Source organism: Puma concolor, chromosome D1 (assembly GCF_028749965.1).
Source record: "Puma concolor isolate L17-30 chromosome D1, mPumCon1.1.hap2, whole genome shotgun sequence".
Lineage (NCBI taxonomy): Eukaryota > Metazoa > Chordata > Mammalia > Carnivora > Felidae > Puma > Puma concolor.
In genome coordinates, this window is record NC_141676.1 from 47949826 (window position 1) to 47966069 (window position 16244).

Consider the following 16244-nt stretch of genomic DNA (forward strand, 5'->3'; position numbering starts at 1 on the left):
GATAGTAGGCTGCCTGTTCTTTAGAAAAGTGTAATTGATAAAGAGGAAAGCTCTTCCTACGTAAGAACGGTCTCCTATTTTGTTTTCCTGGCAGGCCCATTATTGAAGTTGATAATGTACTGCTGGGTAAATTTGGGCTGGTGGCTAAACCCAGGAACTGCTGATTGGGCTCCTGTGAATCAGGCAAGAGTTGACTCTTCCTGTAATTGGATCCAGTTTGCAGTATTGTGCCATCTGGAGTGTTGCTGATGGATGGGGAGATCCCAGACTTCTTAGTGATGGATGAATCACAGGGGAGGGGCCTCCCATTTTCCAAGTGAAAGATGACTTTCTAGTAATAAGACAATGTCAGTAGGTAATCACAATTCTATTTCTGTTTTCTACCAACTCTTTGAAATAGGTGGAAAATGTTTGCAAAGACCCTTTCTCCCTATTCATTCATTCATTCATTCATTCATTCATTCAGCAAACTTATAATGAGCTCACAGCTCTAATTCCTTGCTTTGTGTCCTTAGATAAGTTTTGTCCTTAGACTTGACTTTCCTGAGCCTCAGCTGTGAAACAAGGATGCTGATAACACATACCTCTTAAGATTATGAAAATGTAATGAAAGAATGGATGTGATGCACTTTGCAAAGTGTCTGGCACATATTCAAGTTGGGGATCTTAGAGAAGGTGAAGGAGGGCTGGCTTGGGAGAAGCACATGCCCGTTTCTTGGTTAAAGCCTTTACTGATGACACTCTTTCTGTCCTGGAATATTTGTAGCAGAAGTTTCCAGTATTAAGGGACCTCTAGGAGCCTCTACTACATCTTATATAACCATGATTGCCCTAACTCAGGGATTCACAAGGACTTTAAGGCCCCTTCCTGGTACGTCTTCACATTTTTCTACTTATCCTTTGTTTTACACCTTTGGAACACTAGTCTTTTGTACCTAGTACCTTTGTACCTAGCTTGGTCTCTGAGGTTTTCCACTTTGAGGGAAGCTGTTGTGCCTGAATTTCTTTCTTTCTTTTTTTTAAATATAAATTATTGTCAAGTTGGTTTCCATATAACACCCAGTGCTCATCCCAACAGGTGCCCTCCTCCATGCCCATCACTCACTTTCCCCTCTCCCCTACCCCCCATCAAACCTCAGTTTGTTCTCAGTCCCTAAGAGTCTCTTATGGTTTGCCTTTCTCCCTCTTGGTAACTTTTTTTCCCCCTTCCCCTCCCCCATGGTCTTCTGTTAAGTTTCTCAATATCTACCTATGAGTGAAAGAAAACATACGGTATCTGTCTTTCTCTGACTGACTTATTTCACTTAGCATAATACCCTCCAGTTCCATCCACATTGCTGCAAATGGCCAGATTTCATTCTTTCTCATTGCCAAGTAGTATTCCATTGTATATATTAACCACATCTTCTTTATCCATTCGCCTATCATGACTACACTTCATTCTCAGCTTCTGCTTATGTGCCTTTGCTCGTAATGAGTAAATGAATATGGCTGCTTAAGACTAGAGCTCCAGTTTCCTCTGGAAGGCCTAGAGCCCTGTTTTTGCAGGTTCCTTCATTCCTTGAGTTGATGACTCTTGATGTGTGGCCAGTCCCACGAGACATACCCTCTCCAAAGGTTAAATTCATTTGAGGGAAGTTTGTATAGCAAATCCCCTGTTGGAGATTCACATTCATCAGTAGCATAGTCCAGTCTCCGAGAAGTACATCAGTAAGGAAACATATTTAATTTTATTTAACCCTCCATTCCTATTCACACTTTGGAAAACACTGCTCTTCATTTTATTTTGTTGGGTGACCTTAGGAATCAAAGTTGGAAATCTAAGCTTCCAAATCCCAACTCTAAGTGCTCAGCTCAGAACTTCAAGTTGCTAACAAAATTGCTGACCTGATTTCTTATACCTTTCTATTCATGTCTCTTGGGCTGGATCAGATTTTTTAATTAAGATGTAATTTCAGGGTTTATTGACACACTCCTCAACCTCCTTCCCTTGGCAAAACCAAGGGGCTCTGGAAGATTCATGTTGGACTTCTCTGTTCATATACTCAAACCACAGAGTGTAAGATTGGCTTATAACTCCACATTACTGCATTTTCCTTTGGTGGAATTAGGCATCTGATTTGTGACATTCCCAGATGATCAGGGTTAGGGTTGTAAAATTAAAATACTTTCCCTCCCCTGAGCACATTAGTCTCACATCAGCTTTGAATAGTGGCACCATAGACTGGATTCATCTCTCTGACTTGGCCACAGTGGAAATGCCCCAAGATGCGGAGTGTGGATACTGACAGAACGGAAGAAGAACTGCTGTTAAATTTTACCCTGATCCCCTACAGAGTTAAAAACAAGAAAGACTGAAGCTATATAGAAACTGGGAATGTGTGTGTGGTAGATGCCAGAGGGAAGAAAGGAAACTGGCAAATTGTATGAGGCATGACTCTGCATCTATCTCAGCCTAAAGGTGCCTCGTCTCATGTGGCCGAGTTGGGTCTGGTTGGTGGTTGGTGCTGTCGGGAAGATGGTGAGTTGTAGCTGAACTTTGTAGGGAACAAAGATGATTCCAGTTATCTTGGATGTGGTGACCCTGGGCATGCATGGTCCCTTGGAGTCAGTCATCCTTCTCAGACAAGGTAGCTAGTGACAAATACAGACTGCGGGAAACAGATTGTTAAGGCCACATGGGATCCTACACTGGAGGTGCTTAAGAAGGGACTGAGTTCCTAGGCTCAAGCGTCTGGCTTATGCTTCCTCTTAATATGGTAAGTTCTGCTGGGAACTTGACTTTCATCTTCCTGCATTTAGATTCTACTCCTGTTACTTTATTCTTTTGTTTCCTCTTATTCCTGATGATGGTGATGATGACGGAGATGATAATGGTGGTATTTGATAGTAGTATTATGATACTGTGATTTACAATAAGAAATACATATTTGGTTTTAACAGTCCCCCACCCTCGTGGTACAGAGCTCCTAAAACTCTTGGAGTTTCCTAAGTGATGTGAAATATAAAGGTCTTTTATTATGTTAATAAAATGACTTTTGGAAAGCCCCTAGGTCAACTAGGGATAGGGAGTTGTCATCAGAGAAGCCAACCAAGTGATAATAGAGTTGGAACTTTCAGCCCCACCCACCCCAGACCTCCATGGAGGAGAGACGGCCTGGAGATTGAGTTCAGTCACCAGTTGCCAATGATTTAATCCATAATGCCTATGTAATGAAGCTTCCAAAATAACCCAATAGGACAAGGTCCAGAGAGCTTCTGGGTTGGGTAACATGTGAAGGTTTGGGGAGAGTGACATTCTCAGAGAGCATGGATCCTCTGAGCCCCCTCCCCATGCCTCCCCCTAAGCATCTGTTCCTAGCTGTTCCTGCGTTTATAATAGATTGGTAATCTAGTAAGGAAATGTGTCTCTGAGTTCTGTGACCTGCTCTAGCAAATTAATTGAACCCAGGGAGGAGTTTGTTGGAACCTCTAATCTATTTATAGCTGGTCCATCAGAAGCACAGGTGACGACATGGACTTATGGTTGGTGTCTGAAGTTGGGGGCAGTCATGTAGGATGGAGCCCTTAACTTACATGATCTGATGCTATCTCCAAGTAGGTAGTGTCAGAATTCTGTTGAGTTGTAGGACACCCAGCTGGTATCAGAGAATTGGTTGGTAGTGTGGAAAAAAACACATTCATTATAAACATTTGTCAAGCATTTCCTGTATGCCAGGTACTCTGCCAGGTTCTCACAGCAGCCCTTGAAGATATTTATATTAACCCCATTTTATTGATGAGAAAATAGAGGCACAGGGAGGGTAAGTGACTTGACACCCGCGATCTGAACCTAGGCAGTCTTCTACTAGAGCTGGGCTCTGAACCCTTAGGATATGGCTTCTGGTCTGCTGCCACATGCTGGATGGGAGCAGGTTGGAGAAGGAAAGCAAGAAATTCCTACTTACCTTTCGGTTACAATTGGGAGACCCAGGGGTGGGTGTTCCTCATGTGCTGTCTTTGAAATAAACCTTGAGGTATAGACGTCATCATTTCCATTTTGTAAACAACAGCCATTTACTGAACACCACTGTGTGCTAGAAACTGACCTAGAAACCTTCAACATTATCCCTGATTCTTCTAACAATTTTTCAAGAGGGCTAATATTATCTGCTTTTACAGATGAGAGAGTTGAGGCTTCCAGAGATTAAGCTTTTTGCCGAGTATATGCAGTAGTGTTGAGCTATGTACACAACCATGAGTTTTTAATGAATGAGGAGTTACTGTTTCTTGAGTGGTCTCTGGACTTAGGCTGTGAAGAGAAACCAAATAAAAGATCCATCCAGATGAGGAAAAGCCACCCTGTTGAGGCCCAAGAGGCTTGAAAGTCAGGGGAACGAGGTATCACCTCGTCACCTCGGGAGATTTAGAAAGCAGATTCATTACTGCTGTGTGCTTTTGTCTGTTGCTGGCTTGAGGCAGTTCTTCCCTCTGTTCTCAGGTCTCTTGGCTTTTGTGGTGCAGTTGTTGGTTCTAAAGGGGCAACTACACCTGTGAGACTGTGAGGTGAATCAACAAGTGACCCAGAAGGTGGCATCCGGTGTCCACTCCTTTCTGTGTGCCCTACAGCCAGACACTAAGCTGGCAGGACATCCGTGCAGATACGTTGGATTAAATGCTTGGTCCTGACACCCAGATGATGCCTGGTGTTACTAGAGCACCGGGATACAATTTGGAGTGATTGTCTCTTGCTATGAAGGACTATTCCGCCCCCCTCCATTAACTCATTAATTCTGGTTGAGCCAATAAAACTCATCATACAATATTCATTTTAGATTTTAAAAATCAAATTTTGAGTCAATGCTAAATGGATCATAGGTATTCTTTCCTTCTGTGAGAAATGAGCGTTTCATTACCGATTCCATCTATTTGAATTGCCTGTAACGGGCAGGATTTGTTCCTTGGACTCAGCGTGGCTGTGGATGCCCAGAGAGTCTGTCTTGCTTGTGGAGGGGAGGGGGGGCCTCGGAAGGTCCCTTCTTCATTTGCTTGTGTGGCTGTAGTGTAGAGGCTCCAGCTGACATGCTGGGGCCATCCACTCTGCTGCCCCGGCACTCTGCTGTCAGCCTTCCCAGGGCACAGATTCCGGGGTGAGAGGGGGAAGTGAAATTGTGTTGAATGATTAAATGAATATGCATCAGAAGATACCCAGCAAGTGCTTTGAATCATAGAGATTATCAGCGGACACTGCACATAGCCATATGAAAACCAAATCCATCGGGAGGTTTTAGATCTGCTTTGGGAAACGCAGAGAAATGGCTCAGCAGGAAGGGCTCCTGCAGCCTGCTGTTTGCTCCTTTGAGTGAATCAATCGGCTTTTTAAAACCCAGGCTTTAATTGGTTATGCCCAGGGAGAGGGTTTTTGATACATCCCCCATCTGGCAGGACTAATTGTTCTTTGCGTTCAGTGAATAGATCGGTGCCCTGAGCCTGGGAAGGAGGCCTGGAAGGTGTTCGTGCCTATAAATGTCATTGCTCATGGCTGTTTGATGATAGTGAGTCTTTTCTGCCATCTGACTCTTGCAAATGATTTCTAGGATATATCTTATATCTGAACAGCTGCCACAGAGCTCCTGGGATGACAAAGAGCTGAGGTGCCCTTGTATGGCCAGAACATCTGATGGAGAGCCACCTGGCATCACAGGCCTGCCTTCTGACCTGCCTGGTGATAATGGCCCTATGAGAACCAAAGAAATAAGCAAGGTGGACAACCTCTCTCTGGACATTTGCTAGGCTCCCACATCTTGCCTCTGTGGGTGCTCCTCCCTGACTCAGTGGAAACTCTACCTATGCCCCCTTGTTACCCATGTCCCCAGTATCTGCCAGAGCCCACCTTTAGGGGTTGGGTATTGAGGTCCAGTGAACATGGCTCTGCCAGAATGATAATGCTATTTGGATGCCTTATCCAATTTTGGATACACCAGATAGACCCTCCGGCAGCCCATGTTGAGCTGTCTCAGTTTCCTTGAGAACTAGTACAATACAGCATGATTTGGAAAGACAATAAGTCAAAGGCCTTATAAAACTTCTTGGTGTGTCTGCTGCGAAGGACCTTCAGGGCAGGACTGCCCCTGACACACAAGTCAGAGATGATCCTACAGAGGGCTTGCATTCCCTCATAACTCTGGCCACATGATCAACCATTCTGGAAACAGCAGTACCTATGCATGCAGGTCCCTGGACTGTGCTGAAATGCTCCATCACTGAGCCCCCATCCATTGGTTAACTTGTTCAGATGTTTAATATTTATTATAGCAGGTATATGTTACATATGAGCATTAAAATACATATTACGTAGATATTTAATTACTAGCATCCCTATGAGGTGAGCCACATTGTGAGGCAATATTGAGTAGTGGCTGGGACCCCTGGGGCTAGAACCAGACCATGTGTATTCAAATCCCAGTTCTGCTCACCATCAGCTCTGTGACCTTGGGCATGTTGCTTAATACAACCTTTCTATGCCTCAGTTTCCTATCTATATAATAGGATAATACCTATTTCATAGAGTTGTTATAAAGAATAAGTGTTAACACATATAATGCTTGTTGAACAGGGCCTGGCACTTAGTTAATTCCTATACGAGTGTTCGCTATTATTATTGTTATCATCATCTTACAAATGAAAAGTCTGAAGTACAGAGAAATTAAGAACATTCCTTAAGTCACCAGTGTTTACATGGAAGTTCCAGCATTAAAACCAGCCCTGGATGGAATTGGTTGCATCTTCTCTCTAGGGAGAGACCTGCCACGGGAATTCCATATTCATGTGGGTTCTGTGGACAGTGGGGGAGACAAGTGGACATTTGTCTCCTCATGAAATACTCTTGTCTACATCTCTTGCCCACGCTGTTTATCTAAGTGAGGTTCAGCTGAGATGAATAGGTTTCAACTTTCTGCATTTGAATCTCCTTCTAGCACCATATCCTTGAGACATGCCCCCACCCCAAGTCAAAGGATGGAACTTCAGGGGTCCTACATCTCTTGCTCACCTATTTGCTAACAGTGGCCTCTTTCCACCCATGTGCAAATACCTGCTCATTTCATTTTCATTAACAATGCTCCCACATTTATTTGGCTGGGGGATCAAATAAGATAAATACCATAAAACTCAGGGCACGGCATGTAGTGAGTGCTCACTAAATGTTAGCTACTGCTACTATTGTTATTATTGCCAAGTCTTCTTCTTTCCAAGTTTGGGGCATATTTCACTTTGCCTACATAACATAGCAGTGGGTTCTTATTTTTCCCCACTTCTAGGGCAAACCGATCCTCTCTTCTTTCCCTTCTTTGTATCCCCAAGGAGAAGCACCAATGTGGGTCAAGGGTGAGGGCATGTTTGGGCTTTGGGGCCTGCAATGGAGCATCCTTTGTGAAGAGCAAAGAAGTTAAAGCTCTTACCTCTTAGGGTGGGCTGTCTTTGGTTTTTACTCTGCAGCTTCTTTCTGGGGAGCATGGCTTTTTAGGAATCCACTGATGGTCTGGACCCAGAGTTGTCTCCCACTTGGAAGTGACCCTCTCACCCTAAGAAGGATGCCAGTTGGGTCCAAGAGAAGGGATGCCTGGACTAAATGGACCAGACTAGCTCTACTGTGCAGCCCAGGGCCAGGAGTTCACATAGGATTTGGGACCAAATACAAAAATTTCCAAGATTTATTGAGGATTTATGATATGCCAGGTATTGCTTCCTGGATCTTCCACATAATCCTTTGTGGGAGGAAGAATGATGGTGCCCAGAGATATTCACATCCTAATCCTCAGAATCTGTAAATATGGTCTATTACATAGCATGAGGGAGTTCATTTTGCTAATCAATTTACCTTGAGATGGGGAGACTGTCCTGGATTACCTGGGTGGGCTCAATGTAAACACAGGTCTTTATAAGTGAAAGGGAGAGGCACAATAGAGTTTTTCAATGTAAGAAGTACTCAACTCACCCTTTCTGACTCTAAGGATGGAGGAAGAGAACCATGAGTCAAGGAATGGGCACAGCTTATAGAAGCTGGAAAAAAGCAAGAAAATGGATTCTCTCTAGAGCCTCCAGGAGGATCATGGCTCTGCTGACACCTGTTTAGCCCAGTGAGACCCATTTCAGATTTTTGACCTCCAGTATAGTAAGACAATAAATTAGTGTCATTTGACATCACTAAATTTGTGGTAATTTGTTCCAGCAGCAATAAGAAACTAATGTACCCTATATAATGGTATAATTATTATCTCTCTTTTATAGATGAGGGTCCTGAAGTTTAGAAAGGGTAAACTTGTGCATTGTCACAGATAGTAAGGCTTAGGGCTAGGACCTATGGCCAGATATTTGATTTCAGAGCCTGGGCTTATCACCACCATATTATCCTGCTGCCTGACCCCAGATATCATATAGAGCATGATCATTTTTATCATCTTTGTGCACTTTTCTTTCAGGAATTTGCACTGGGGGCAGAGGGTGGCCATGGAAATTGGGATTCAACTCTTGGCTGCTTCTCTATCTCTTTGCTTTGGAAACATGAGCTTTATGTACGGTAGAAAGGAGGATGGAGGCCTGGCTTGCAGAGGTGCTGGATGGCCTGGCCCGCTCCAGTCCCGGCTGCACCTCTTGTATTTGTGTGATAGAGTTTCTGGACAAGGATCTGGGTTTGCTCTGCCCTTGTTAGCAATCAGTGTGTGGACACCTTCAAGCTTAGCCACTGATGTAACACTATGTGGGGGCTCACATGAGGGGAGAGGAAAAATAATTTTGATTTGTACCCAAAATGGTTGGAAGGATAAATGAGTATTTCCAATGGATCGAACCTTTACATACTTACTAGATATAATGTGTATTAGCATTTCCTGAAGCCAAATAATATTCATGTGATATAAAATTCTTTTTACAATAATGCTGTGAAGAGAATCTTTCACAGGAGGAAGGATGTGGAGTGGTTTTTAAATAGGGGGTAGAGAAGATAAAGAGCATTTATTGACTATTTACTGTGAATAAAAGCACAACAGAGAGTAGCTTAAGGGAGCAAAAGACAAGAAGGTTGAAGAAGAATGGAAAGAAGTGGGGATGTGTGAGCTGGGGTGGGCAGACAGGTATGAGGAGGGCCAAGGCAGCTGCCAGCAAGGTGCCCCCAGTAGCGCTGTCCCGTCCTTGTGGCCAGTAGCTATGTGTGGTTGTCGAACACTTGATACGTAAAATCCAAATTGAGATGTGCTCTAAGCATGAAATATACAACCAAGTCAAAGATTTCAAATGGAAACAATAATTTAAAAATAACTCATTCATCATTTTTAGGTTGATTGTATAGTGAAATGATATTTTAGGTATGTTGGTTTAAATAAAATACTTATTAAAATTATCTTATAAAATAAAATAAAATTACATATTGCTTTTTTGCTATTTTTAATGGGGATACTAGAACATTTAAAATTACACATGTGGCTTGCATTCTATTTGTATCAGATGGGGCTGGCCTCATGGGTAGAAGTGGAACCTATGGCATAATATGCTAGGGAGGCAATTTGACCTTGTTGAAAGAAAGAGCTTCTAATCAATGACCATGACTAAAGAAGAGAGGCAGGAACACCCCATCATAAGTAGTAGGTAAGCAGAAATAGAGGCCAAAACCTTCTTCACAAGGCCTTTGTGGGGTTGCTGCTTTGAGATCAGGATAGACCAGGTCACACTCAGAGTTCTTCTGATGTGTAAAGAACTGTGAGCGTGTTAGTGGATTTTTGTGTAGTAATCACATTTTCCCCGTTTTGTTTGTACTTTTCTGGCTATTCTGTCTGGCCTTGAGAAAACACAGCAGTATTCTTTCAAAAGTCTAGAGTAGGCAAGGGTCTTTATTCAAGGATGTTTCCTCCATGCTCCTGAGGCCTTTGGGGCCCTGTCAATGTCAATGGCAGACCCTAAGTAACTTGGTTCAGAGCAGAAACTGTGTACCTCAGAAGGGCATCCTGCCCTAGGACAGCTGCCCAGTCACCAGTGAACTCCTGCAGGGGCACAGCTTGGGGAATTTTCATTCCCTGAAAGTCTGCCCTCCCCATCCCTCTGTGGCCCAGGGGATGTGCACATTTCTGGAGCAGCAGAAGGGCTGGTGTGAGATCCCCAGAGGCTGGGCTCTCTGTTGTCCCTGCCCAGCCCAAGAGGTCTGTGACATTTGCCAAGCCAGTGATCAGTATAAGCTACTCCTAGCAGCAAGGAGAAACTTGAAACCCTGTAGAGAAGAAATGTTTGTAGGCTTTGGAGCAGAACTCATCTGTGTGATACTCTAATTACACATTGGAGACTAGCACAACACTCCCCACATTCATTTGATTGCATGTCCTTGGAAGGAATACTCTTGCATTTCTCTACAAACAGGCTACTGCTCTGGCTTCCTGCCAGCTTAGACTGGCTTTGCCCTGGGTGTTCCTCTACCTCAGGCCATTGGGCCATCAGGGCTGCCTAGAATCATACCACCTGAGCCAGGCAGGATGGGGGACTCTACTGTCCTCTCAGAGCAAGGAGTGGCACACAAGAAAGCTCCTGTATTCTAGGACAGCAGAGGATATGCAAGCACTTCACATGTATTATGTTATCTGATCCTTCCAACCACCTAATGGGGTGTGTATGTATATGTGTGTGTGTGTCTGACACACACAGATTTGTCCCATTTCAGAGTCCCAAATATTGCCTACCTTAATCTATCATTTCAGAGACTTAGTGAAACCAAGGAGGTCAGAGCCCGTGGAATCTCCAGATAGAGGTAGTAAAGACAGAGTGGGAAGAAGGAGAAGAAGGTAGAGAAGAAAGTGATATGCTCATTCATTTATTCACTCATTTGTTCATTATGTTTTGGCCTTTGGTAGTCAGATACTGAAATTAGTAAAGACAAGCTCCTGCCCTGGAGAAGCTCATGGAGTAACAGACAGTTGTGCCGAGTGGAACTGTGGGCAGTCTTCCGTGGTTCTTTAGGGTACAGACTAGAAAACACTGGGTTCTTCCACAGGGAGCCTATGCATAGAGGAGGAGGCATTTGACTTAGACTTTAGGAGGAATCATGCATTCAGTACAGAGGGAACCACATGAGGAAAGGCCCAGAGGTTGGGGGTACATTGGCTTATTGGGGGGTGATGGCTGGTCATTCCCTGGGTAGGACTGTAGTGGTAGGATGAGGATGGATTAGGAGGGGCCTTGGCTGTTATAGCAGGTCTTGTGGTAGGGTGTGGCAGGACCATTCCTTCTTCCCTTCATTTACTTATTCAACTACCTTTACATATTGGTATCCACCATTTTTTTGCAGATAGGGGGTCTTGGCTGGGTTAGGATGGGGCCATCAGCTTGAACAAAGGCATCTCAGGACTATTGTTTCCCACTCAGTTGGATTTGAGGAACCTGATATCAGAGCACAGTCCCTGGAACCAAAACCATGCTGAAATTCAGAGAAAAGGCAGGGACTCCTGTTGGCTGTCAGACATATCTCCATGGAGGGAGTGGAGATTTATTGAGTGTTAAATGTCAGTATCGATGTAATAAAGATGGTACACTGTAAGTAATAAGCACTTTCCAGGTGAGGAACCATTTTCAATAAGTTGTCAACCTGTCTGATACTATGAATTATTTTTTTAAAAAGAGAAGACGATGAAGAAACCCCACTTGGAGTTATTTAACTTTCAGATCAGTTCCTCAGCTCTGTCCCTTCTTGACAGGACCATCAGTGTCCTGTGGTACCCAAGGGCCTTGGCGTTTGCACACACTTCATCTCTTAAAAAAACATCCTGATATTCTTCTTGTTTTCTTTCTGGTGATGAGGACAGATTTGATGGGGAATAGGTTTGTGACCTTCAGAGGGCCTTGTGACAGGCAGAGAATTTTCAGGAAATGAATAGAGGAGAAAAGGAAGGCAAGAAGGGCAGGGGGAGGTGCACGACACCTGGGATAGTCAAAGCATCTGACAAATGTGGTCAGGTGTTAGCTGGGACTCACTCAACTCTCCCATCATTCCAGATAATTTCACAGCCCCTGGAAGTACAGTCCTCTGTGTAGATTCCTGCTCATTCCCGTGAGTTAAGTCTGCCCCTGCATCCTGGGTTCCCAACTTTCCATGGGCTACCTATGAGATGTGCTCACTGTGCTCATAGTCAGTGTGTTTTACAAAGAGAATTTATAAAAGGCTCAGGTGCACAGTAGGCCTTCTCTAAACAGATTTAGTAGGACAGCAGCTTTAATTGGCTTCAGAAACCTAGAACACCTAGAAGCCTTAAAACATGTGCTGGCCATTCTACCTCACAGGGTTTCATCACCCACCTTTCATCCCAGGCTCACATCATCTTGTTGGCCTGGTACTTACTGTCCTCCCTTTTATTTTCCTTTTCAGGAGCAAACTCCCAGTTCTTAACCCTGGTCTCTGAAGTCCAGCTCCTTCTCTCCTCTGACACCTGGGTCACAGCTGGTACCCTGGTCTTCAGGGGAGACTGTAGGTGCTAATCTTTCACATTCCACCCAGCACTCCTCAGATTGGTTTTCTAAGACTTCCTCTCTAGGAATTCTGCTGTTGGCCCTAACATAGTAAACATTTGTTAATGCTATGGTGTCTTATGACAGGCTCGCCTTGAGATTAGCATAACGGTCACATGTTACTGATGCCAAGGTCTTATTTTGAGTGGTGTTCCCAAGGGCCCTGCATAGCTGCTCAGTTTCTCCTCACCCCTCACGGTCCCAGCCCCTCTCCCCTTTGCCACAGTTGCTAAGGGCCTGTCCTAATCCCTTGGATTCTTGTTCTTGTGAGTTGCATGACATTAAACATACTTTGTCTTGTGCCCATTCCATTATTTGAAGGCAGCAGAGAGATGCTGGGGTGCTTTATTAATATTTCACTTAGTTATTTTTGAAGTGAAGCAAATTGCTCAGAATTAGCCTGGATTCCCAGTGGTCAGCAGAAAGTCTGTTGCATTTTGCAGGAGCTCTGCAAAATGTCCTTAGAGATGGCAGGCTCAGATGGTCATCTTGACTCCAGCATTTAGCTGCTCTCTGACTTTGAACAATTTTTTTAAAACACTCTGAGCTTCTGATTCCTTATTTGTGAAAAGCCAATAATAATAGTTAGCTCACTGAACTCTTGGGAAGATTAAGTGAGAAAATGTGTATAAAAAAACTTAAAGCTCCTACCAAAAAACCATTAGAACTGATAAATGAGTTCAATGAAATTGCAGGATACAAAATTAATATACAGAAATATGTTGTATTTCTATACACTAATAACAAAGTAACAGACAAATTAAGAAAATGGCCCCATTTACAGTTTCACCAAAGAGAATAAAATACCTAGGAATTAATTTAACCAAGAAGATGAAAGACCTGTACTCTGAAAACTATAAGACACTGATGAAAGAAATTGAAGATGACACAAACAAATGGAAAGATATACCATGCTCATGGATTGGAGGAATTGATGTCATTAAAATATCTATACTACTCAAAGTAATCTACAGATTGTAATCCCTATCAAAATACCAATAGCATTTTCCACAGAACTACAACAAATAATTCTAAAATTTGTATGCAATCACAAATGACCTCAAATAGCCAAACAATCTTGAGAAAAAAACAAAGCTGGGGGTATCACAATCCCAGATTTCAAGATATATTTCAAAGCTGTAATAATCAAAACAGTATGGTATTGGCACAAAAATAGATACGTAAACCAATGAAATGGGATAGAAAACCCAGAAATAAACTCCTGCTTATATAGTCAATTAATCTACAGCAAATAAGGCAAGAATATACAATGAGGAAAAGACAGTCTTTTGTATAAATGGCATTTGGAAAACTGGAAAGCTATATGCAAAAGACTGAAACTGGACCACTTTCTTACACCATACACACACACACACACACACACACACACACACACACCCCTCAAAATGGATTAAAGACCTACATGTGAAACCTGAAACCATAAAACTCCTCAAAGAAAACATAGGCAGTAATCTCTTAAACATCAGCCTTAGCAACATATTTATAGATATGTCTCTTGAGGCAAGGGAAACCAAAGCAAAAATAAACTCTTGAGAATACACCAAAATAAAAAGCTTTTTCCCACTAAAAGAAACCATCAATAAAACAAAAAGACAACCTGGTGAATGTGACAAGATATTTGCCAATGATATATTTGATAAGGGGTTAATATCTACATATATAAAGAACTTACACAACTCAAAACCAAAAAAAAAAAAAAATACAAATAATTTGATTAAAAAATGGGTAGAGGACCTGAATAGACATTTTTCTAAGGAAGACATACAGGTAGCCAACAAACACATGAAAAAAATGCACAATATCACTAATCATCAGGGAAATGCAAATCAAAACCATAATGAGATATCACCTTACCCCAGTAAGGATGGCTCATATAAAAAAGACAAGAAATAACAAGCATTGGCAAGGATCTGGAGAAAGGGAACCCCTTGTACACTGTTGGTGGGAATGTAAATTTGTACAGCCACTGTAGAAAATAGTCTGGAGGTTCCACAAAAATTAAAAATAGATATTCTACATGATCCAATAATTCCACTACTGGATATTTACTCAAAGAATACAAAAAAAAACTAATATGAAAAGATATATGCCTCCCTATGTTTATTGTAGCATTATTTACAATAACCAGGACATGGAAGCAACCCAAGTGTCCACTGATAGATGAATGGAAGAAGATAGATGAATGGATGAATGTGTGTGTGTGTGTGTGTGTGTGTGTGTGTGATGGATTATATATATTTAATGGATATATTTAATATATATAGACATGTATAATGGAGGTATATAATACATATATATAGTGGAATATTATTGAGCCATAGAAAAAAAGAATGAAATCTTGCCTTTTGCAACAACATGGATAGACCTACAGGGCATTATGCTAAGGGAAATAAGTCAGACAAAGGCAAATACTGTATGACTTCACTTATATGTAGAATCTAAAAAAACTAAACAAATGAGCAAACAAACAAAATAAATAGACTCTTAAATACAGAGAACAAACTGGTGGTTGCCAGAGGGGAGGTGGTGGGGGAATGGGCAAAACAGATGAAGGGGGACTAAGAGGTACAAACTTGCAGTTATAAAATAAATAAAATGAAAAGTACAGTGTAAGGAATATAGTCCTAATCCTGTAATAACATAGTATAGTGACAGATAGTGACTACTCTTACCCTGGTGAGCATTAAGTAATGTACAGAATTGTTGAATCAATATATTGTACACCTGAAACCAATGTAACATTGCATGTTGCTTATTTTTAAAAATAAGAAAATGTGTGGAGAGTTCCTGGCACAGAGTAGATACGGTTTCCTTGGGGTGAGGGTTACACACTGGACCCAACCTGTCCAATGATGGCTGCTTTGCTCTGGGCCTTCATTTCAAACGGCATCCGCCCACACATAGTTCACATCTTCTCTTTTAGAGCTAGATTAATCATCCCTCCAAAAACACAGGGGAGAGAGCCTAAATACAAACTTGCCTACAGTTATTGTGCTCATTATTTATTGAAGAAACTTTGGTATATCTTGAAGTCACGACCCTGATCCACTTGCCCTCCTGCAACTCATTAGCATCACCAAGGACTGGCTTTAGTGCCTTTTGCCTTTTAGAGTCTTGCCTCAATTGAGAGGGAAAGTGTATATGTTTCAGAATGGCCGTATGGGGTTGGTACTCTGATCTTTCCCAAACCCTCTACAGGCCTTCACTCCCAGGAGCTCTGTGTGACAGGCCAGGAGAAGGCTAGGGGCACATTCTCAGTCTTCTCCAGAATGAGCAGGCAATTTTACACTCAGAAAAATGTCCAGTGGACATTGTGTTTTCTTCAACCAAGATGTTTTAAGTGTTTTTGTGAGCAGTTGGTTATATAAAGGTGGCCACACAGCTCCAAGTGTGATGGGAGAGACAGAAAAAGTCAACAACCTGCACAGTTTGACGAAGGTCCTGCTAGGACTGAGGGCAGAGTCTATGGGAAACCAGAGGGTGGTTTCTTACAGCCTGGGGGGGTCAGGGCAGCTTCCTGGAAGTTGAATTTTAGAGGATAATTTAGCCAAACCAAGAATGGGGCTGGGAAAAGGAGGGCACTGTGGGCAAAGGGAGTAGCAAGAGCAAAGGCAAGGAAACAAGCCTCTCAGGCACAACGGTGGGCATCAGATTGGATGGATGGGGAAGTAGCCAGGATTTGGGGCTGGCAAACCTATAAGCCA

At 42.6% G+C, this 16244-nt stretch overlaps 1 protein-coding gene and 1 long non-coding RNA gene across 5 annotated transcripts in view; both read left to right on the top strand.

Moving 5' to 3' along the window:
- The window catches only part of LOC147576653 (uncharacterized), a 41943-nt gene extending 27645 nt beyond the window's left edge, over nt 1-14298 (top strand). For both annotated transcript variants that reach the window (XR_015241008.1, XR_015241009.1), the window contains one exon: nt 7992-14298. This is a non-coding gene — a long non-coding RNA (uncharacterized LOC147576653). The remainder of the gene's footprint in view (nt 1-7991) is intronic.
- The window catches only part of GALNT18 (polypeptide N-acetylgalactosaminyltransferase 18), a 355216-nt gene that overhangs the window by 127662 nt on the left and 211310 nt on the right, over nt 1-16244 (top strand). The window lies entirely within an intron of this gene.